Source organism: Martes martes (assembly GCF_963455335.1).
Source record: "Martes martes genome assembly, chromosome: 5".
Taxonomy (NCBI): domain Eukaryota; kingdom Metazoa; phylum Chordata; class Mammalia; order Carnivora; family Mustelidae; genus Martes; species Martes martes.
This window is the reverse complement of record NC_137892.1, coordinates 134127275-134149430: the sequence shown is the minus strand read 5'-3', so window position 1 is coordinate 134149430 and position 22156 is coordinate 134127275. Positions and strand designations below refer to the sequence as shown.

At 39.1% G+C, this 22156-nt stretch overlaps 1 long non-coding RNA gene across 2 annotated transcripts in view; it reads right to left on the bottom strand.

Annotated features, from left to right (window-relative positions):
- Positions 1-22156, bottom strand: part of LOC308342732 — a 104186-nt gene that overhangs the window by 21577 nt on the left and 60453 nt on the right. The window lies entirely within an intron of this gene.

Here is a 22156-nt window from a genome sequence, read left to right as displayed (position 1 = left end):
TTTAAGAAATGGGTTCCATTCAGCATTTTTTGACAGTAATCAGAGAGGGGTAATCTTTAAAGACTCACATTTTTCAATTTTTCTTTAGTATAGACAGTTTAAAAATGATTTTAAACTACTTCATATCTCATACGGGAACCTCAAAACAACATCATTTAAGTGTTACCTTCATTTGAACAAGAGAGGAACAGTAATTTATGATTTCATTAAATAAGAGTTAGGGAAAGATCAGATCTTTGAGGAGGAGAGGTACATTCAGCAGGAGTCTACCTTTTATCACAATTCAGCTTTAATATCAGAGCCATTAGTTCAACCACCTTTTTTCAGTTGCACCTTTGGGAATACCAGTCAAAAGAAACCAAGGATGAGATCGTAAATTGGTACGACTTTGGAAAACTGGCAGCATCTAGTAAAGCTGAACTTATGCAAATCTTATGACCTAGCAATTCCACTCCTAAGTGTACCTCCAACTCAAAGACATACATCTATTCACCAAAGACAAGCCCTTGCATATTCACAAACTATTCATAAAGACCACAAATACAAAAATACCCAAATTCCATCAATAGTAAAATTTAAAAATACTGCCTATTTACACATTATTCAGAAATTAGACTGAATGATTAGCACCTATATGTAACACGATGACTCTCACTAACATAATGTTGAATGGAAGACGTCAGATCCAAGAATACATGGTGAATAATATCTTTAATATGACCAAAACATGATTAAAGTATAAAAACAGGCAAAAGTAGTCTATGCTGTTAGAAGTCAACATCATAGGGGCATCTGGGTGGCCCAGTCAGTTAAGCATTGGACTCTTGGTTTCATCTCAAGTCATGATCTCATGGTCTTGAGATTAAGCCCCATGTCGGGCTCCAGGCTCGACACTGAGTCTGCTTGAGATTCTCTCATTCTCCCTCTGCCCCTCCCACTCACGCTGTCAGTTTCTCTCTAAAATAAATAAATAAATCTTAAAAAAAAAAGTCAACATCATGGTTACCATTGGTGGGGAGAGGAGCTAGGAACTACAACGGAGCATAAGGGGGCTTTTATGGTGCTGACAGTGTTTTGTTTCTTGATTAAGAGCTGCTTACATAGTTGTGTTCAGGATCTGAAAATTTAATGATTTTTACATGGATGCTATGTGTACTCTCCTGGTGTGCATATATTTTACTTAGGTAAAGGTTTTTTAAAGGGACCCAGGAAGTCAAAAGTACCTTTCTGCTTCCATAAAGGCAAAATGACCCTTTAAAGATTTTAAGGTTTTCTGAGTAACACAGTTAATACCAAATGGAAATATTATTCAAAGAAGGCACAACTTAGCCAAAATTCAATCCAGTTGAGTTGGGGTTTTTGTTTTTGTCGTCGTCTTCTTCTTCTTCTTCTTTTGGTAAAGACCAACAGAAAACTGGAAATGAAAGTAAGTCAATATCTCAGTTCACACTTTGCACTAAGTAGTTTGAGGATCACCTTCAATGCAGTTCCTATGAAAGAAAGTACTTACAATATACCAGCCGATTTTTAAAATCAGATCTCATTTCTATGAAGTAGCAAACTGATGGAGAATCAAGCTTCCTGGGGAATCTCAAAAGGTCAAGAAAGTGACAGCTTGTCTTCCTCTGGAAATTTGCTGTGGCTTCATCACCATGAAAATATGTTTCTCCACTCTCACCATCACTTCCCCAAAAATGTTTTTCTTCAACAAGTCAAACATGCAGAAAAAAACATTCTCACCAACTATTCTGCCATTGTGACATTGCTATAAACTATACTTCTCAAGACCAAGACATGAACGTATTGTAACGATAACAGCTGGACATTTGGAAGAAGTTAGCAAGTTACCAGGCTGATACTTTAAATCTGGACTTTCTTCGGATGCCAAATAGCATATTTCTGAGATCACATTATCTTCTTCAAGAGTCAAACATACAATCTCTTCACTCAGGAAATTCCACAGGGACAAGATATAGAACAAACCATAAATATTCAAAGAGGATATGTTGATGGGTCTGGTTCCTGCTCACTGAAAAATTAAATACTCAAATACTCAGACCTGGGCAAGAACTCTAGCCTCCTTCTTCATGGGAATAAATGAAAAATATCTCTTCTAATTGGCACATCTTCTTTAAATTCTTTTTCATTCATTTCTGGAGGATACAAAGACACAGGATAGATGGCTGTGACACAACCCTTTGGGATGTCTTCATTTCACCTAAAGAGCTCTCTACCACTGAAAAGGACATATGAGCCAAAAATATGAAAGTATAAGTATTAAAATAAATATATGCTTAGATCATGTCACACTTTTGAGAACATATTCCTCTCAACGTCACAGATGCTGAAAGTGGTAAGATGTGGAAAGAATATTTAGATTACTGAACAATCAAATCAGGAGACCTGGCTAAGGGCATGCAACTAATTGAAGCTTAAGCTAAGACTAGAATCCAGGATTGCTAATTCATAGTTCAGTACTTTTTTGTGTTATCTCAAAATGCCTAGACTCACAAGAAATTGTATGAATGAATGATGATGCAAATGAATGACAATCTAGTTTTGTGGGTTACGCATTGCTACTCAAGCAAAGCCAAGAGTTGTAAACCACAAAATGTAAAATAAAACTCTCTACGAATGGGACATTCTTCAAGGAGGTACTTGGTATGGTGGAAATGCCCAATTCCACCAATTCACACAGCTATTGTATCACGTGAACACAAGAAGGAAATAAAAGGAAAACAGGGGCACGTCCCTGGCTCATTCACTGGAACATGTGACGCTTGATCTCAGGTTGTGAGTCCAAGCTCATGTTGGGCCTACAGCTCACTTTAAAAAAAAAAAGGAAAACAGAGCACATATGCACATGCATAAACACAGGTGCTCCCTTACCTTGCTTTATTTCATCCTGAAAAGACATTTACAGTCTAAGAATAAAGGCGAAAAAAGAGATAAACAATGGCCTCTCAACTTTACCATGGTAGAGAGAAATGGAGGGATTAAGCCCACCAGAGATGGACTTCTTTAAGGACCTAAAAAATCAGCAAGAAAGGAATTCTTCTCATTCATTCTATCATTCAGTCAACAAACTTGTATTCCATGCCTGTCATGTCCAGATGTGGTGCTAATCAGTAGACACACAGATGATACATACTGGTCAGTGCCCTCAGAATGTGGCAGTTCATTGGGCATACAACTGTTACCAGGCAATGTGTTAAGTGTCATCCATGGTAGAATATGGCAGCTGGGACAAAAGGTTTCCAGGGGGTGAGGTCTGGGGGATGTAGTGAAGTAGAGGGGAGAAGAGGATAAGAGAAAGAGTTAATGTTAAGAAGATCTTCCTAGGAATGACTAGTAAAAACATGAGAAATTGAATCATTTTCTTCTCTGAGGGACTTTCCCACATTCTTACCACTTCAATGGTTCTCAATGTGTGTCCCCAAGGCTAAAAGCATCAACATTACCTGAGGACTTGTTAGAAAAAAAAAAAAAATGGGGGGGTGCCTACTCAGAACTGCTGAATCAGTAATTTAGGATGGGGTCCAACCATCTGAGTTATAACAAGCCCCCCACAAGTAATCTTGACGTGTGCTCGAGTTTGAGAATTATTGTACTAGATGCATCAAGGTGAAGTTGGGTGCATGAAATTCCGCATATTCAAACAATTAAAAGCAGGTCTGGTCGAGTAAATTTTAACTCTGAAAAATCATTTTTGTCAAATATGTTCAAATTTATATTTCAGAAAATACAGTTCTCTATTTATGTTTGGAGGCTTATGTTTCTGAAGCAAATGCTTTGCATTTATTTTACCTGGAGTCAGGTGTCTTGGATGGGGATCAAAACAGATCAAACTCCAGAAAGCAGAGGAGGGTCTTATGGAACCAACCACAGAATATACTGATGGGACTCACAGGGACTGCACTGTTGAACCTCTCAGGCCATGTGGTCTCTGATGTTCAGCACTGATTTCTTTCTCTACACCCCCTCTATACAAAAAGTTTTCTATTTCAGCTTTTTTCAGGATATATAGTTTGCTCAATGTCTACCCTTCTCCTTAACTCTTTGTGACCATAGAGCTCCAGGATCTCGTACAACTAGCTACTTTCTCTGAGTTTCTGGCTTTCTGTATGCCTCTTGGTTCAAATTCTTTAAAAAAAATTTGTCCCAGTTTGGCTCAATAGTTCACCTAGCTATGGCCTCAGGTATCAGTAAGGTAGACAGGGCAGAAGAACAGGCTGAGCACTGACATTGGAAGAGGCTATCCTTGGCAAGGAGAGTGGTCAGGACATTTAATAGAGTAAAAACGATCCCTTCAACCCCTGAGAGTTCCATGTAACTTCTGGAGTCTCTGAAACAAGAGTGCATCCTTAACTTCTGTGATTTCCCAACAAATGGTAAGAAATCCATGTAAGAATGCAACAGCTTTTGAAAAGATAATTTTACTACCTATCAAAAACCTTAATTATATATACACACCCTTTACCACAGAAATCTATAATCTAGGTTTTTATCCTACTGAAAAAACTGGAATGTGTCCAATAAGAAATAAGCAAACGGGTGCCCGGGTGGCTCAGTCAGTTAAGCGTCTGCCTTTGGCTCAGGTCATGATCCCAGAGTCCTGGGATCTGGCCCCACATCAGACTCCCTGAAAGCTGGGAATCTTCTCCCTCTCCCTCTGCCACTTCCCCTGCTTGTGTGCTAGCTCTCTCTCTCTCTCTCTCTGTCAAATAAATAAATAACATCTCTTTAAAAAAAAAAAAAAGAAACAAACAAACAAACAAACAAATAAGGATTCTTTTCACAGTATTGTCTTTCAGAGCAAAATGTAAAAAAAGGAAACTACCTAAATGTCTAGGAAATAAAGATATTTATTAATGGAAGCCATGCTCACTATTTTTGTTTCTATAAAAAAAAAAAAAATCCACCTAGACCTATTTTGGATGAACTTTTTTTCCTTCATGAAAAAAAATCGGTAAGCCCTAACATTGTTTTAATGCTGGCATAAGGAAATTGCAAGCAGGTTGCCTCCCACATTCTGTTTTTCTTGTCTGGGTTACAGTCACCACGATGACCCAGCCACAGCTGCTGGATGATCTCCTCCAGCTGCAGATGTCAACTGCTCCTACCAGCCTCTAATTGAATTGAGTTGCTTCCCTTGTCTCCTCTGCTTCTTAAAGTCCAAGTCGGTCTCCTTGCCTCTGTCCTCTAGTCCAACAGCAGAAAAGCCCATGTCTTGCTCTAAAGTTCAACTAGAACACATTTTTGTCACTCTAGCCAATAACTTAATATAATTTTCATAATCCTGGCTAAACAGTTCTTACCTCTGATTTGATATAAAATACTTGAGTTTCCAAGCCCTCTGATTATCTTAATAGATAAAATCAATATAAGCCAGAATGCTGGAGACCTAGAATGAGATGTATCTTTTCTTTAAATGTTATGTCCAAAGACTACATAATTATAGTGTTAAAACATAAATAGCTAAAATTAATAGAGTAGTTTCCCCTAACCCAGAATCTTCTCCATCAGAGTGTTTGTTAATAAGACATGATAATTCTTAGTCTATCACTAAGAATATAACTTCGAAATTGTGTGACGGTAAAGTTAGGACTTTAGCTGGAACCACAGGCAAAAAAAACAGGGGTGAACATCAATAAAAGTCAAAACAATTTGCATTGCACTCAACGACGGCCATTTCTTAATAGCCCCGAAGTCACCACGTTTGCCATTAGTCAATGCCTACAACATGGCCATCTGAATGCAATACGACTGGCTTGGCTGAGGATTGCAGGAACATGCTAAACGTGAAACCTCCTCCTAAAACGAGTATAAAGAGCATAAGGAATATCATGCAGCTCATTGTTCTGGCAAATGGAAGGATCCTATTTTTTTGTGCCTTCTTAGCCCACCATTTGTTCACCTCAGATACACACTGTCCCTAAATTTCTTCATCTGTAAAAGGAAGAAAATTCAAAAGGGCCAATAAGTAAAAGTTTGGAGCTGTTCTGGTTGAAGACGTCAGGATAGCACCAGAATTCAATTACTGGATCTCCCCTTTGGTTCTCTCCATTTCTTCCCTGTACCCAAAGATGGCTGTAGATAAACCTTGGCAGAACCCAAAGGCTCTGTGGACTCCAGAGTGACAACCAATAGGCTCTGTGATTTCTAAGGCCCCTCCTACTACAACATTCTCTACTTCCACACTGGCACCCAGTACATAGCAGATGCTCCCTGAATGCCGAGTGAATTAAACTTGAAATTGTTTGCTCAGCGATCTAGAAAAACTTTTACAAAAGCAGATTATTTCTAGGTGGCTTACTCATTTTTTAGCAAATAGAACCAAAATTTAAGCCAATTTTAAAAATTAGGATACCTCTTAATAAATTGTACGACTTTAGGTTTCTATTGTTAATATCCACTTAGAGATACTTATGGTTACTCTTTCTAATTATTTACATCAGTCACAGACTATATCTTGCTTTTTTCATCTAAGTCAAATAGAACAGGTGGCAGAGTGTAAATTATCTTTTTTGGAGTCACTCTGGGTTCTAATCCCAGCTCTAACATTTACTCTCGGTGGGACTTGGAGCAAAACTTTAACCTTTACACCCTCATCACCTGAAAGACAGGAATAGGGATGTAGGGACAAGACTGTTGGAACAGCAACTGGCAACTGATTAAGTGCTCCATAAATGACAATTGTAGTTATTACTATTTTTTAAATTGATCCAAGGGACAGATTACATAGCATATCCCAGAAGACTAGAAGGTATGGAGCATAGGAGAAAACCAGAAAATCCATAAAATGATTATTTTTTCAAGTTTTTAAGATTTTATTTTAAAGTAATATCTACAGGGGCGCCTGGGTGGCTCAGTGGGTTAAGCCTCTGCCTTCGGCTCAGGTCATGATCTCAGGGTCCTGGGATCGAGCCCCACATCGGGCTCTCTGCTCAGCAGGGATTTTGCTTCCTCCTCTCTCTCTCTCTGCCTGCCTCTCTGCCTACTTGTGATCTCTCTCTGTGACAAATAAATAAATAAAATCTTTAAAAAAATATATATAAAGTAATCTCTACATCCAACATGGGTCAAACTCATAACCCCAAGATCAAGAGTTCCATGTTCTACCAAATAAGCCAGCCAGAAGCCCACATAAAATTATTAAATAACATATCATATAGTAAATAACAAATAGAATAATAAGTGAAGTAACACATATGAGGCATATTGAATAATTTTAGAATGCTATAAGCTCTTGATAATTAATAACAATCATTATCACTACGTTTCATGACAGAACTACCTAAACCTTTCTAAAGCCACGGATGAGACAGTTCCTAAAAAGTTAAAAGGCATAAAATAAATAAAAATTTTAATTTATCTCCTTAACAAAATAGTCCTTGATGTCAGCAATCTGAAGCAATTATTATGAGTTCTCTCCGGAAAGAGATTTATCTAATAATTGTGGCAGAATTTTCCATCTTTCCAATTTTGGCACCTTATCAGAGGAAAGGCAAGACTATGTAATCATGGATAGAATGAAAAATAGAAATAGCTTTACCTCAAGTATTGCCAGACAGTTTATTTATTTAAGATTTTATGTATTTATTTGACAGACAGAGATCACAAGTAGTCAGAGAATCAGGCAGAGAGAGAGGGAGGGAAGCAGGCTCCCTGCTGAACAGAGAGCCCAGTGCGGGGCTTGATCCCAGGAACCTGAGACCAGACCTGAGCCCAGACCTGAGCCGAAGGCAGAGGCTTAATCCACTGAGCTACCAAGGCGCCCCATCAGGCAGCTTATTTTTTAATGTTGACATAAGGATGGTAAATAAAGGTACACAAATGGGAACTTGTGAAGTTTCCCTCTTAGCCCAGTTGGTATAAGGATGACTTTTTAGAAAAATTTTCAACACGCAAAATTACCAGAAAGGAAGAGGGGAAAGTACAGAAAACACAAATGTATCATTATGTCATGAGAGATCTAAAGAACACAGTAATATTGTGTGACATTTCCTCAGATGCCTTCCCTCCTCCAAAGCAGTCTCCCATTATACATATTAAACCACATTAAGTCGTGAGTCATTTCAAAACTTGAGGGTAGGAGGTAGATATTAATAAAAAATAGAAACACCCAGGATTTCTACATGCATTCTCCTCCCAAGAACACCAAGTAATCTCTCTAATTTCACAACCCTCCTGGGAAGAGCAGGCAAATGGGCACTGCTCCCACTCACTGGCCCGGAAAGTTTCACAGGAAAGCGGAGTGAACGTACACCATGGGGTTACACTGCACTGAAACCCCTCTTTCTTCTCATCTCTTAGTAAAGGGAAAAGTGGGGATGATGAGAAATATCTCTGATAAAATGGGTGATTTAAACTGCTTATTGATCAGCTATAAAATGGTTTGTGGGCACTCTTTTAACAGAGATAATAAAACACAGTACACCCCAATTTCAGTATTGTGAGTGTAATTTATGAATATAGGTCTTTATTACAAAAGTGGACTCACACTCTATATACCATTTATAGCCTGCTCTTTGGGGGGGGGGTAACAGCCCATTTGTAAATAACCTTCATACATCTATATCAACATTTGCAAAGGCTGCAGTGTATTCTGCTTATAAATCTATCCTAGCTTACTTACTTTTGGAAATCTTATCCATAAGACCAGGCATGAATATGTTTCTTTGAAAAATACAGGAAAAAAATCACAAAAATAAATATAGATTGTTTCCTTCAGCAAATAATTGTCACTCCCACAGGAATCTCCATGAAAGTCAGCATCATCACACTCAAGCACCAAAATTCTAGAGACAGACAGCAAATTAGCTAGCCATGCCAATAGTATGTGGTCAGCCACTCCTATAAACTGGGGCAACATTTCTCTAGAGATTAATTTGGTTAAATATATGAAAGTCCTAAAACTGTAAATACCCTCTGGCCTAACAGCTCTCCCCCCTGGCCCCAGAAATGTATCCTTAGTTTATAATGGATAAGTTATAAAGCGGTCTATACAAGGCAGGAGGTTAAACAACAGTGAGAAAGAGGGAGTAATCTACATACCCACGAAAAGAGAACACTTTCTTTCCTTATTTATCTAAAGATTTTATTTATTTCTTTGTCAGAGAGAGAATGAGAGCAAGAGCAAGAGGGCACACAAGCGGGGGGAGGGGCAGGCAGAGGGAGAAGCAGGCTCCCCACTGAGTGGGGAGCCTGATGCAGGACTTGATCCCAGAACACTAGGATCATGACCTGAGCTGAAGGCAGACGCTTAATGAACTAAGCCACCAGGTATCCCAAAAAGAGAACAGTTGAAATAAATTAGGATATATCCAAAGTAGGTACTCTGAAGCCTTAAAAATGATGAGGCAGATTATGGAACAATATTCAAGATATAGGATTCTGTTAAAGAAAAAAATCATACTATGTCAATATGTGTGTACATGTGTGGCTTGAAAAGATAAAACCCAAAATACAAGTAGTGGTTCTCCCTGGGTTATGAGGTTATAGGAGATTCCTTACGTTCACCAGATTTTCTAATTTATATATAATGGACACAAATACTTACTCAAAGTAGAAATTAACATGAACACTTTTGATAGAATGTGGTACATGCTATTATAAAGATAAATAAAGAGTGCTCCATGAGTCCCCCAATAGTCTGAAACTGAGAGGAAGACAGGGTATGGCCTCCCAAATTAGTGCCACTAACATGAACTCTTCAAGGATTCATGGCAGTCAGCCAAGTTAAAGAGAAAGAGCATTCTAAAATGTGGGAAAGGGCTCCTGGGTGGCTCAGTCAGTTAAGTGTCAGACTCTCGATCTCAGCTCAGGTCCTGAGCTCACAGTCATGAGTTCAAGCCTTGCACTGGGCTCCACGTGGAGCCTACTTAAAAAAATTAAAAAAATAAGAGAAAGCAAAATAAGATAAAATACAGGAAAGCCTTGGAGGGATGTGATAACATGAGCCAATTTAAGCAGTTTAAGTAGTTCCAGGGGGCAGAGAGGGCACCTGAAATAAGAACAAACAGTTCCTGCTAGCTTTTGAAATAGGGGGATTCACTTTCGACCTAAGCTGGCACAACTTCAGGGAAAAGGTGAAGGCAGAAGCCACACAGATGGTCACAAGCTAAGGAATGAATGGGAGGTAAGCAAGTGTTGGTGAAGGGGAACACTAACTAGAGAAGCGCACGTGTGACAGTGAAGAGAGGAACAGTGGGATCCAATATTGGGTTACAGGTTTCTTTTCTTTTTCTTTAAGATTTTATTTATTTATTCGACAGAGAGAGCATAAGCAGAGGGAGGGAGAGGCAGACTCCCCACTGAGCAAGGAGCCTGATGCTGGGCTCAATCCAGGACCCTGGGATCATGACCTGAGCCGAAGGCAGACACGTTCTGACTGAGCCATCCAGGCACCACTTTCTCTTTTTAAAGATTTTTACTTATAGGGCACCTGGGTGGCTCATGGGGTTAAAGCCTCTGTCTTCAGCTCAGGTCATGATCCCAGGGTCCTGGGATCGAGCCCCGCATCGGGCTCTCTGCTCAGCAGGGAGCCTGCTTCCCCTGCCTCTCTCTCTGCCTGCCTCTCTGTCTACTTGTGATCCCTCTCTGCCAAATAAATAAATTAAATCTTAAAAAAAAAAAAAGATTTTTACTTATATATTTGTCAGAGAGTGAGAGAGCGAGCACGAGTGAGGGAAGAAGGAGAAGGAGAGGAAGAAACAGGTTCCCCAGCGAGCAGGGAGCCCAATGCAGGACTCAGTCCCAGGACCCTGAGATCAGGACCTGAGCCAAAGGCAGACGCTTAACAGAGTGAGCCACCCAGGTGTTCCAGGATTATTTTCTAAGTTGGGAGAGCTGAAGGATGGTCACAGGAGAGAGCACCAATATAAGGAGAGGCTGATTTGAAAAAAAAGAGAAAAGGAATGAGAAGGTGTGGATGACAGTTTGATATTCCTAGGTGGGGGAGGCGAGGGGAATCCAGCACATTTTGGAAGGCTTAGGACTCTACAGTCAGTCCAGTGGGATCACAGGAAATCCCCAAGCCTCAAACTACAAAGTCAATTCCTGGAAGGAATCATGACTTCACTTTCTTAGAACACAGGACCAATGAGCAGCTGTGGCCAAGAGAACCCAGAAAATATTTAGTATAATCAGAAAATGTGGTATAAACAAAGCAATAATTATCTTACCTCTGTATGACAAGGAATTTGTGTGAAACTTCTATCACTCTGCCTAAGGAAAAATGTAACAGTATTAGAAAAGGTGCAGAAGACAGAAACCAAAGTGTTGAAGCAGAGGGCAGTAGATTTGAACTTTTCACCAAGAAAAAACAAAGCTCATTAAGGGACATATTTTATGTTAGTGGCTTCTCATCTTTCTGAGTATGAAAACCTTATCAAAATGGTTTGAGAATACATGTTACAGTATTTAAACACTTAATAATTATTGATTGGGAAAATACATTATGACAAAAAGTGTTCACAAATGAATCATTTTATAATTAACTTGCACTTAATTCATCTCAGCACTATCTACATATATCTGGTACATGTGTATTTATGTCTGACATTATATATTTATCCTACCAGAGACAATGTTTGGGCACACAGGAAATTGCAACTCCCCTTGTGATAATTCTGCACTATCAACCACCATCCTGCACATGCCCAGGATCCTCAGATCATATTTGAGAACCACTGTCCTAGTTTATAAAACCCTGAATTGGATGAATATGCATCTCATCAGCTAATAACCAAAAATTAGAATTAAAGTGTGAAACTTGAAAGACGTACGTTAAGAACATAGTAGTCTTTTGGAAGATTTATAAACATTATCTCAAGCAATATAAAATGAAATACAACCTGGGTGGCTCAGTTGGTTAAGCATCCAACTCTTGGTTCTGCTCAGGTCATGATCTCAGGGTCCACACTCAGCAGGGAATCTGTTGGAGATTCTCTCTCTCCCTTGGTCTGCCCCTCCCCACCGTTCCCTCTCTCTCTAATAAATAAATCTTTAAAAAATATATAAAATGAAAATAGAATTGTTTCCAAAATGTTTATATAAGCCACTAAATGATATTTCTGTATTATGTTTTAAAGAAAAGCTGTGTGTTTCTGAGCCTTTTTAATGACGTCAGAGAGTGTAACAGTGATAGAGCTATACCTTGACATTTCTTGGTGTTGCTGAGCCAAACAAACTGTAAGTCCTGTCAATGTTAATTCCCACATTTGTATTCTAATCAGGCATAATAGAGAAGCACACATTCACTCAAAATATTCTTGGATAAAGAATGAATGAATCAATTAATGAATCAGTGAATTTGGAAAGGATGGGAAGTGGAAGAAAAGAAATCCAGTTTTAGGACTCAGTAATTTCACCATCCTAAAAATAATTTAAAATATAGAAATCACTTAATGCCGGGTTCTAAGAATCAATCCCATCTGGATTTCCAGAAAAAATAGAAACTATACAGATTAGAGAAAATGAAACAGAGAATGGTTTCACTTTTCAATTGACTAGAGTGTATTTTGAAATTTGCATATGCAAAATGCCACTTGATGTATTTTCTAGGGAAATTCAGTCAGCTGGTTGGTCTGCTATTCCTTTAAACGATCTAAACCTGCCTATTTAATCTCCCTGTGTAAGGTGCCTTTGATTCCAGCAACCTCCCTATTGACCACAATCTCCATAACTTACTCTACAAATTTCTGGACTAGCCTTTCAAGAAGGAAGACAAGAGACAAGATAATTATAATCTTCATGAATAATCTGTGTTCTAGCAAGATCTGCTTTTGTCATTAAATAAGAATATGGGGGCATTCCAGTCAATTAGTCAATAGATAAATAAAATTCTAAAATTTCAGTAAACTGGGATGGGAAAATAAACTTACAATACTCTTCTTTCTTAAAATGAAAAACCAAACACTACATAGTTTTTCATTTTGATTTGTTTTAAAGAGTTACGGTGCAGAGCCCAGTTTTCAGTTGTGGCTCTCTTAACGGCTATGTGGCCTTGGTTAATGAGCCCCTCTGGTCCTCAAATTCCTCTTTGACAATACGTGGAGGTTGTCATCTGATCTTTAATATCTCTATGAGCACAAAAACTTCACTGACTCCGGTTATTAAGAAATTTCATCTATCTTCTGGGGTGCCTGGGTGGCACAGTGGGTTAAGCATCTAACTCTTGGTTTTGGTTCAGGTCATGATCTCAGGGTTGTGAGGTTGAGCCCCATGTTGCGCTCCATGCTCAGCACAGAGTCTGCTTGAGATCCACTCTTTCCTTCTGCCTCTCCCACTTGTGCTCTCTTGTTCTCTCTCTGAAATAAATAAATAAAACTTTTTTTTAAGGGAAATTTCATCTATTTTCCATATTCTTCATGTTAAGTAAATGGTGAAATTTCTATCTGTGGTTCATCAAATCATCTTCTCATTCATTAACTAAGCCCCTAAAATGCTCCTGAATTGCTCCTGAAATTAACAGTATCTTTATACATTCTGAAATACAAAGACAAAATTGGAATCACTATAGGCCAGTCATTTCACATCCACATTTAGAAAAACATGAATCCACACATTGATTTAAGATACAATTAAGCACTAAGTGGATGTCAGAATTAGCAAACACTGGGAGCACAGAGAAGAAACCTAGGGCTTTCCTTCAAGCCTATTAGAATTAGAACAGGGACAGGCTATTAACTCAATGTTTATAACTCACTGTAAAAATTGTTAGGATGGAATAAATTATACACAGTAGAGTAATGCATGACATTTTGATTGATTATGTCTTTCTTCCACTTGAGTCTAAGGTCCATGAGGGCAGGAACCCAAATTTTTCCAGTCACTATCCCCCAGAGCCTGGCCTACGACTAGTTCTCAAACCCAGAGAGGGAGATAAACCATAAGAGACTCTTCATCTCAGGAAACAAACTGAGAGTTGCTTCGGGGTGGGGTGGGGGAATGCAGTGTCTGGGTGATGGACACTGGGGAGGGTATGTGCTATGGGGAGTGCTATGAATTGTGTAAGACTGATGAATCACTGGCCTGTACCCTGAAAACAAATAATACATTATATTTGTTAATTAAAACAAAATTTGTTGGGTGAACAAAAGAATGAATGAAAGGTCAAGTCACAGGGATATTAAGGAAGTGAGCCTAAGTCTGCTAGAAAACAGTTAGGGGCAAGGTTAGAGGTTGCCTTCTGAAAGCCCACATTATTCGACAGTTGTTTTTTCATTATATTGGAGACATAAAGAATAAATTCAGCGATTTGCATTCCCCTTATTCACTCTAAAACACATTTTAAGCATCATAGACCTAGGGCATTTATGAAAGTAGAGAATTTTCTATGTGGAAATCAATGCCTAGAATCTATACATTTATGTTAGCGAAAAGTGACCGGTCCAGATGGTAACCACTGCCACTTCTCATTTGGGCTCATTTACGTGACTTCTATCCCACTTCTATTAAACTTCTCCCCCCAAAAAACAGACAGCATCACATTAAAAACCACTTTAGATTTATTACTATCATTTTTATATTTGCTGGTAGCTAAGGGCATGGAATCTGGAACCAGGTCCATTCTCTCTAGATATATGACCTTCAGCAAATTACTTCATCTTTTTGGTTTTTATTTCCTGAGAAATAAAGGCAATAATATCACCACATAAGCTGGTAAAAAAATTAACTCAATTAATATGTGTAAACCTGTTGGAAGAGTGTCTGTCATATAATAAGCGCTAAGTGTCTGCTAGCTACATGAGGTAAATAAAATCAATGTATCAGCCCACTCCATTCAGTTGGAGCAGTGAAAGACAATGCATGATGAAGACAATTTGGGGGGATTATGTTGGTGCATTTTTCAAAGCAGGAAGCTGGGGATTCAGAATATCCCAAAATAAAATGAATTGGTTGAACAGAGAACTTGAAGGGGGTGGGGGGTGGAATTCTAGAACATACTGAAATGAACAAGTCGCCTAACTTCTTTCATTTTATCATAAGAAATAGTTTTCTCAGGGAAAGTGAAGACTCCAAGTTAGAAAAGATAAGAACAGTGATATTATTTTTGAAGTTGTGCATAAAGATTATTTTTAAAGGTACAGGTTTGACAAAATCTAGTGAAAAGGGCTAAAAACCCAGCCAGTAAGTGCATTCATAAGGTTTGAACTAAAGAGCCTACATTAAAGTGGCAGGTCCCTAAACCTGCCCATGTATCACAATTACCTGGGAAGCTTTGTAAAAATTGATACCTTGAAGAAGATACTTCAAGGGGTGTGGGGTAAAGTCTGCTATCTCTATTTTTTAAAAATTCTTCAGTGATTTCTGAGTACAACCAGTCAGAATGAGTGGACTGAATGCTTGCTACGCAGAGGTCTCCAGCGGTATGTGGCTGCATTGTCTCTCCGGCTTTACCTTCCCTGACCTTATTATCCATAATGGCATCAAAAGCCATCAATTACAGATAGGACAAAGTCATGAGACAGGACCACATGCTGCCTGACCAGCCCAACTGTCCAAAAAGGCAGGAAAAAAGAAACCGTAAATCTCATGATAAACGAACCTGCATTCAGGTTCAGAAGTCAAACGCAAAAGTGCACAAAGTAGGTGCGATAAAAATGGCTCCATGGAGCCTCAGTTGAAAATAGATCCGAGATTTGCTCTGTCTGCAAACAAAGTCCCACTCTCGGTTCTGTGCCTGAGACCACCTCTACTCTCACGTTCCCAACTGGAGTTCTGTTTTAAGAGGGAGCTTGATGAGGCTGGTATTTGGCAAGTGTGCCCCACGATGGCTAGACTGACAGCTAAAATACTGAAATGCTTTAGTACCAGCAGGTAAATAGCTGCTACTTAAGTCCCGTGTCATTTCAGCCCTTGTCCCAGGACCCTGACCTTTCCCAACAATGTAAGGGGTAATGACAGGCCCACCCAGGGGCTCCACTCTGATCAGTTGCTACCTGTTGCAGATACATTGTTAATAGTTTCAAAATGGAAATTCCTAGGAAAGCAACTAACCAGGAATGGGAATTGCCTGGAATTTATATCAGGAGAAGAACTATTCAAAGTTCAGGCATCCTTAGCCTTGAAATGAGAAGACATGAGATGGGGTAGGGACAGGAGGATTGGGAGTGTTGCCTTCATACACGCGATTGGCCTCGTGTGGGAAACATTAGATTTAGTCTACGCAGCTCCAGGGAGAGGAATTACACACAATGATTGGAAGTAACAATGACACTGACGTCAGTCCCATATAAGGAAGAATGCTCGAATCCTGGGGGCATCCAACAATGGGACCGGCTTTAGAGAATAGGGAGCTTCCGGGAGCAGCACGGGAAGGAAGTAGCAGCTCTGAGATGAGCTTTCCAGCTGCAGGCGCTTCTGTTCTGTGTGTCCCCTCAGCGAGCTCGGGCTCCCAAACCTGAATGTTCATCTGAATCCTCAACAGACCTTTTTTTTTTTTTTTTTTAAATAGACTTTATTTACTGCTTGCCACAAAACTGAGAAGAAAGTACAGAAAATACCCATCTACTCCCTGCCCCTGCATACACACAGCCTCTGCCACCATCAAAGATTGAAGCACATTGGTACAACTGTTACAGTCACTGAGGACGATTGCTCCTTTCTCACTTAAAACTACTACCTCTTTTCGATCAAAAATCACCTTCTACAAACAAAATTACCATCCACATCCATGAAGAAAATAGCACAGTAAGAGGACTCAAGTTTAGAAGGAAATGTAACAGGGGCTAAAGACCCACTATAATTGCCAGACTGAAGAGCGTGCCAGATGGATAAACAAACATTCTGAGAAAGTCTGTGTGTTGGAAGCAGGGATGTTCCATACACAAGCACAGATTGACGGCCAGCAAATATGGAGCCCCTTCCTTTGGAATTATACGGTATAAATGAACGATTGGTTAACTTAATGCAGAAGGGATCCATTTCTGATTGATGGGGCCATACACAGCGCGAGTGGATTTGTGGGGTTAGTTTGATGGGGTAGAAGAAAATAACTCACTTAAATTCCTTTTACAGACTACTTTTTTAAAAAAGCCTCTTTCTTTAGACCATTAAAATTTAAGGCAAACTAAAACTGTATTCTTTAAGGGCTCAAAATTAGGTAAGGAACTACAGTGAAAAGCAAGAAGGCATGAATTCCTTGCTATTCTTGGATAGGATACTTACCTGTGGGAGAAAGGTGAGGGTTAGATTAGATGAAACCATTCAGGAAGGTTCCAGCAATATTTGTTGGTTTTCATGATGATTTATCCTGGTTCTTGTTTTTTTTTTTTTTTTTTTTTTTTTTTTTTTTTACACACTGGTATTTTTTACACAGGTGTTGGTTTTAGAACTCAGTGAAATAAATTAGTTTTATGCAGAAATATTAAAACATGTATCAAAGAAGTATGTATTCTAACAGTGGTTACTTCTGGTGGATGAAGAGTCTATACAGTGACTATTATTTTCCTTAAAATACTTCAGAATCATTATTGGGATATAAGTGCTGATTAGCTCAAACTTTAATTCTCAAGACATTCAGCAACATTCTTTCAAGAGTGTGTAGTCCAAAGATGCTAGCTAGCATTGTATCAGAAAAGGCCATTCTCTAGGGGTGGTTACTCTTTTTGCTTTTTTTTAATTTTACTATTTTTTAAATTTAAATTCAACTAGCCAACATAGTACATCATTAATTTCAGATCTAGAGTTCATTAATTCATCAGTTGTGTATAACACCCAGTCCTCATCACATCATGTGCCCTGCTTAATGCCTATCATCAAATTACCGCATACCCCCCACCATCCCAGCAGTAATCCTCAGTTTGTTTCCCAGAGTTAAGAGTCTCTTATGGTTTGTTTCTCCTTCTGATTACTTCCCATTCAGTTTTCCCTTCCGTCCCTTATGATCCTCTGCCTGTTTCTTATATTCCACATATGAGTGAAACCATATGATAATTGTCTTTCTCTAGCTGATTTATTTCACTCAGCGTAATCCCCTCCAGTTCCATTCACTTCAATGTAAATAGTAAGTATTCACCCTCTCTGAGGCTAAGTAATATTCCATCATATACATGAACCACGTCTTCTTTATCCATTCATCTGTTGATGGATATCTCAGCTCTTTCCAGAGTTTGGCTGTTATGGACATTGCTGCTACAACCATTGGGGTGCAGGTCCACCTTCATTCAGATCACTAAATTTGTATCTTTGGGGTAAATACCTAGTAGGGAGATTGCGGGGTCACAGGGTAGCTCTATTTTCAACTTTTTGAGGAACCTCCCTACTGTTTTTCAGAGTGGTACACCACCTTGCATTCCCACAAACAGTGTAGGAGGGTTCCCCTTTCTTCACATCCTCACCAACATTTGTTGTTTCCTGACTTGTTAATTTTAGCCATTCTGACTGGTGTGAGATGGTATCTCACTGTGGTTTTGATTTGTATTTCCCTGATGCCGAGTGATGTGGAGCATTTTTTCATGTGTGTGTTGGGCATTTGGATGTCTTCTTTGGAGAAATATCTGTTCATGTCTTCTGCCCATTTCTTGATTGGATTATTTGTTCTTTGGGTGTTGATTTGAGAAATTCTTTATAGATCTTGGATACTAGCCCTTTATCTGATATGTCATTTGCAAATACCTTCTTCTATTCTCTAAGTCGCCTTTTAGCTTTGTTGACTGTTTCCTTTGCTGTACAGAAGCTTTTTATCTTGATGAAGTCCCAAAAGTTCATTTTTGCTTTTGTTTCCCTTGCCCCTGGAGACATGTCTAGCAAGAAGTTGCTGAGGCTGAGGTCACAGAGGTTGCTGCCTCTGTACTCCTCGAGGATTTTGGTGGAATCCTATCTCACATTGAGGTCTTTCATACCTTTTGAGTCTATTTTTGTGTGTGGTGTAACGAAACGGTCCAGTTTCATTCTTCTGTTTGTGGTTGTCTAATTAACAAGAAAAAGTTAAAAAATAAAAAAATAAATTTGAAATGCCTATACATAGTGTGCAATACTACTGTGTTGAAGTCTAGATGAAAATGAATGCTTTATCGTACTTCTTACATCAAAGACACCTGGTCAGTATTTAGTTGACCTGAATTGTTTTTCATGCAAGCCTGAGGTTTGGGGGTTCTTATGGGTTTCCTTTTTTACATTTTTCTGCTGCAGCTATCACAGAAGTCTAGGGGCACCTGGGTAGCTCAGAGGGTTAAGCCCCTGCTTTCAGCTCGAGTCATGTTCTCAGGGTCCTGGGATCGAGCCCCGCATCAGGCTCTCTGCTCAGTGGAGAGCCTGCTTCCCACGCTCTCTCTCTGCCTGCCTCTCTGCCTGCTTGTCATCCCTGTCTGTCAAATAAATAAAATCTTAAAAAAAAAAAAAAGAAGTCTAATAGTTCTCTGCCTTTCTGCGGTTTTTTAAAAGTGAAGACTATATCAAGAGAATTAGAAGGCAAGCCAGAGACTAGGAAAAAAATATTTGCAAAGGCATATCTGCTAAAGTGCTATTATCCAAAATATATAAAGAACCCATAAAACTCAACAATGAGAAAACAAACAACCCAATTTAAAAAATGGACCAAAGACCTTAACAGACATCTTACCAAAGAAGATATACAGATCAAAAAATAAGCATATAAAAAGATACTCCGTATCACAGATCATCAGTGAAATGCAAATTAAAATAACAATGAGGGACGCCTGGGTGGCTCAGTGGGTTGAAGCCTCTGCCTTCTGCTCAGGTCATGGTCTCAGGGTCCTGGGATAGAGCCCCACATCGGGCTCTCTGCTCAGCGGGGAACCTGCTTCCTCCTCTCTCTGCCTGCCTCTCTGACTACTTGTAATCTCTGTCTATCAAATAAATAAATAAAATCTTTAAAAAATAATAAAATAAAATAACGATGAGATATACCACTACAACCCTATTAGAATGGCCACCATCTGGAACACTGACAAAGGCACAACCAAATGCTGGCAAGGATGTGGTATAACAAGACCATTGATACACTACTGGTGGGGTAGCCAAATGGTACAGTGACTTTGATGGCTTCCTATAAAACTAAACATACTCTTACTGTGCAACCCAGAAATTGTGTTCCTTGGTATTTAGGCAAAGGAGTTGAAAACTTACGTCCACATAAAAACCTACACACAGATGTTCATAGCAGCTTTATTCCTAATTATTGGAACTTGGAAATAACCAAGATGTCCTTTAGTAAGTAAAGGGATAGATTAAAAGATACATTCAGACAATGTAATATTATTTAGCACTAAAAAGAACTAAACTCTCAAGGCATGGAAAGACATGTAGGAACTTTAAATGCATATTACTAAATAAAGGAAATCAATGTAAAAAAACTACATATTGTGTGACCCCTACTATATGACATTCTTTAAAAGGCAAAATGACAGAGTTGATAAAAAGATCAGTGGTTGCCAGGGGATGGAGATGAATAGACAGCACAGAAGACTTTTAGAGCTGTGAAAATACTCTAGATGATATTATAATGATGGATATATGTCATTATACTTCTATGCAAACTCATAGGATGTATAACACACCAAGAGTGAACCCCAAAGTGAACTATGGACTTTGTGTTATTACCATGTGTCACTGCAGATTGATCAGTTGTCACAAAGGTACCCCTCTAGTGGAGCATGTGGATAATGGGGGAGGCTGTTCATGTGTGGGAGCAGCAGGTATATGGGAAAAAATCTCTGTGCCTTCCTCTGAATTTTGTTATAAATCTAAAAGTGCTCTAAAAAATTAACTCTTTAAATAAATATGTATATAGAAACTTGACAATAATGTTGATGTGTTGTTGTCACTGATTTGCTTAGTTGTAACACTATTAGATGTTAAATAATGCTTTCTATAAAGTTTGCAATCTACCAGAAATACAAAACAATGTATTTAATTTGAATTAAGTAGGATTAGTCAAAAGCCACATATTGAATAAATAACAAATATGAATCTACTGACACATCCATCATCCTGAGAACTATCTGAATGCCATATGGTAAGGTAGCTGGTTGATCCAGCTTTGTCATTTATGAATCAGCACCAATTATGCACGAGGCTCTGTTCTATAGATTCTGAGGATAGAGCAGTAAATGGTAAGGTATCTGCCTTCATGAAGCTTAAATTCTGGTGTTGTACATAATGTCATGTCATAAGCAATGATATGAAGAATGCAAGACATGGAAACAGGGAAAGGACACAGTAATCTTGGAAGCCTCTCTGAGAAACAGAATGAAATATGAAACTGAATCATAGCTAGGGTAGGACAGTCCACAGAAAAGAGCAAAGAAAAGTCCTGGGGTGGAAGATGTCTTCAGGTATTGAAGGAACAGTAAGGCCAATATAGGGTAGAGGGGAGACTAGTAGATATTTGGGGCACCCTGGAGACCCTGATAGGAGTTTCACCAGCATGGAAAGGAAGGGAGTATAACTGGAGTGGGTTCAAAAGAGGCTAGGCAAGGAGGAATTCTTTTGAGGAATTTATTCAAAAAAATAAATGTCAGAGAAAAAGAAAATATGCCGTATGCCAGAAATCTAGATGTGTGTCTCATGACTTTGAAAGAAGGTAAGATTGCGCTACAGATTGTCCTATGCAGATAACATCTTTCTAGGAAAGACGAATTGACAGAGATGCCATCAGGAGCAAGAGTCCCTCAAGGATCTGTCTTTGGCCTCCCAACCTTTCTTTCATGTCTATTCCCTTGGAAAACCTCCTAACCTGAATCTTTCTCCTTCCTCCTCTCCTCTGCTTTCCTCCTCTCCTGTCTCTCTCTTCACCTAGGCCCTCGGACTGCAGGATTAATTACAGATCTCCTCACCACCCACCCCTCTTCTGCACAGAACCACCCAGAAGCTGACAAGCTATTCCAGGTCAGGAGCTGCTTGTCTCTTGGGCCCTCTCAGCCTATAATCAGTACCAGAAATGCCTTCAGGCAAAATTGTTCTTTTTCTCTGAGATGGCTAAACTAGCCTGAGTTTGGGCAAAATTGGTTGACAACTTGTTCTCTTCTTGTTCTAGCCTGTTCTGAGAGTCTCCACAACCACAGGAGGATGGCTGCTGTCTGAAATCCAATTTCTGATAACAATGGGCAGGATCTCTGGGTCTGGAGGCCAAGCTGGGGGATACCTCTTCTCTCAGTTGCCCCTAATGGAAAGTGTAGCAGGTCCT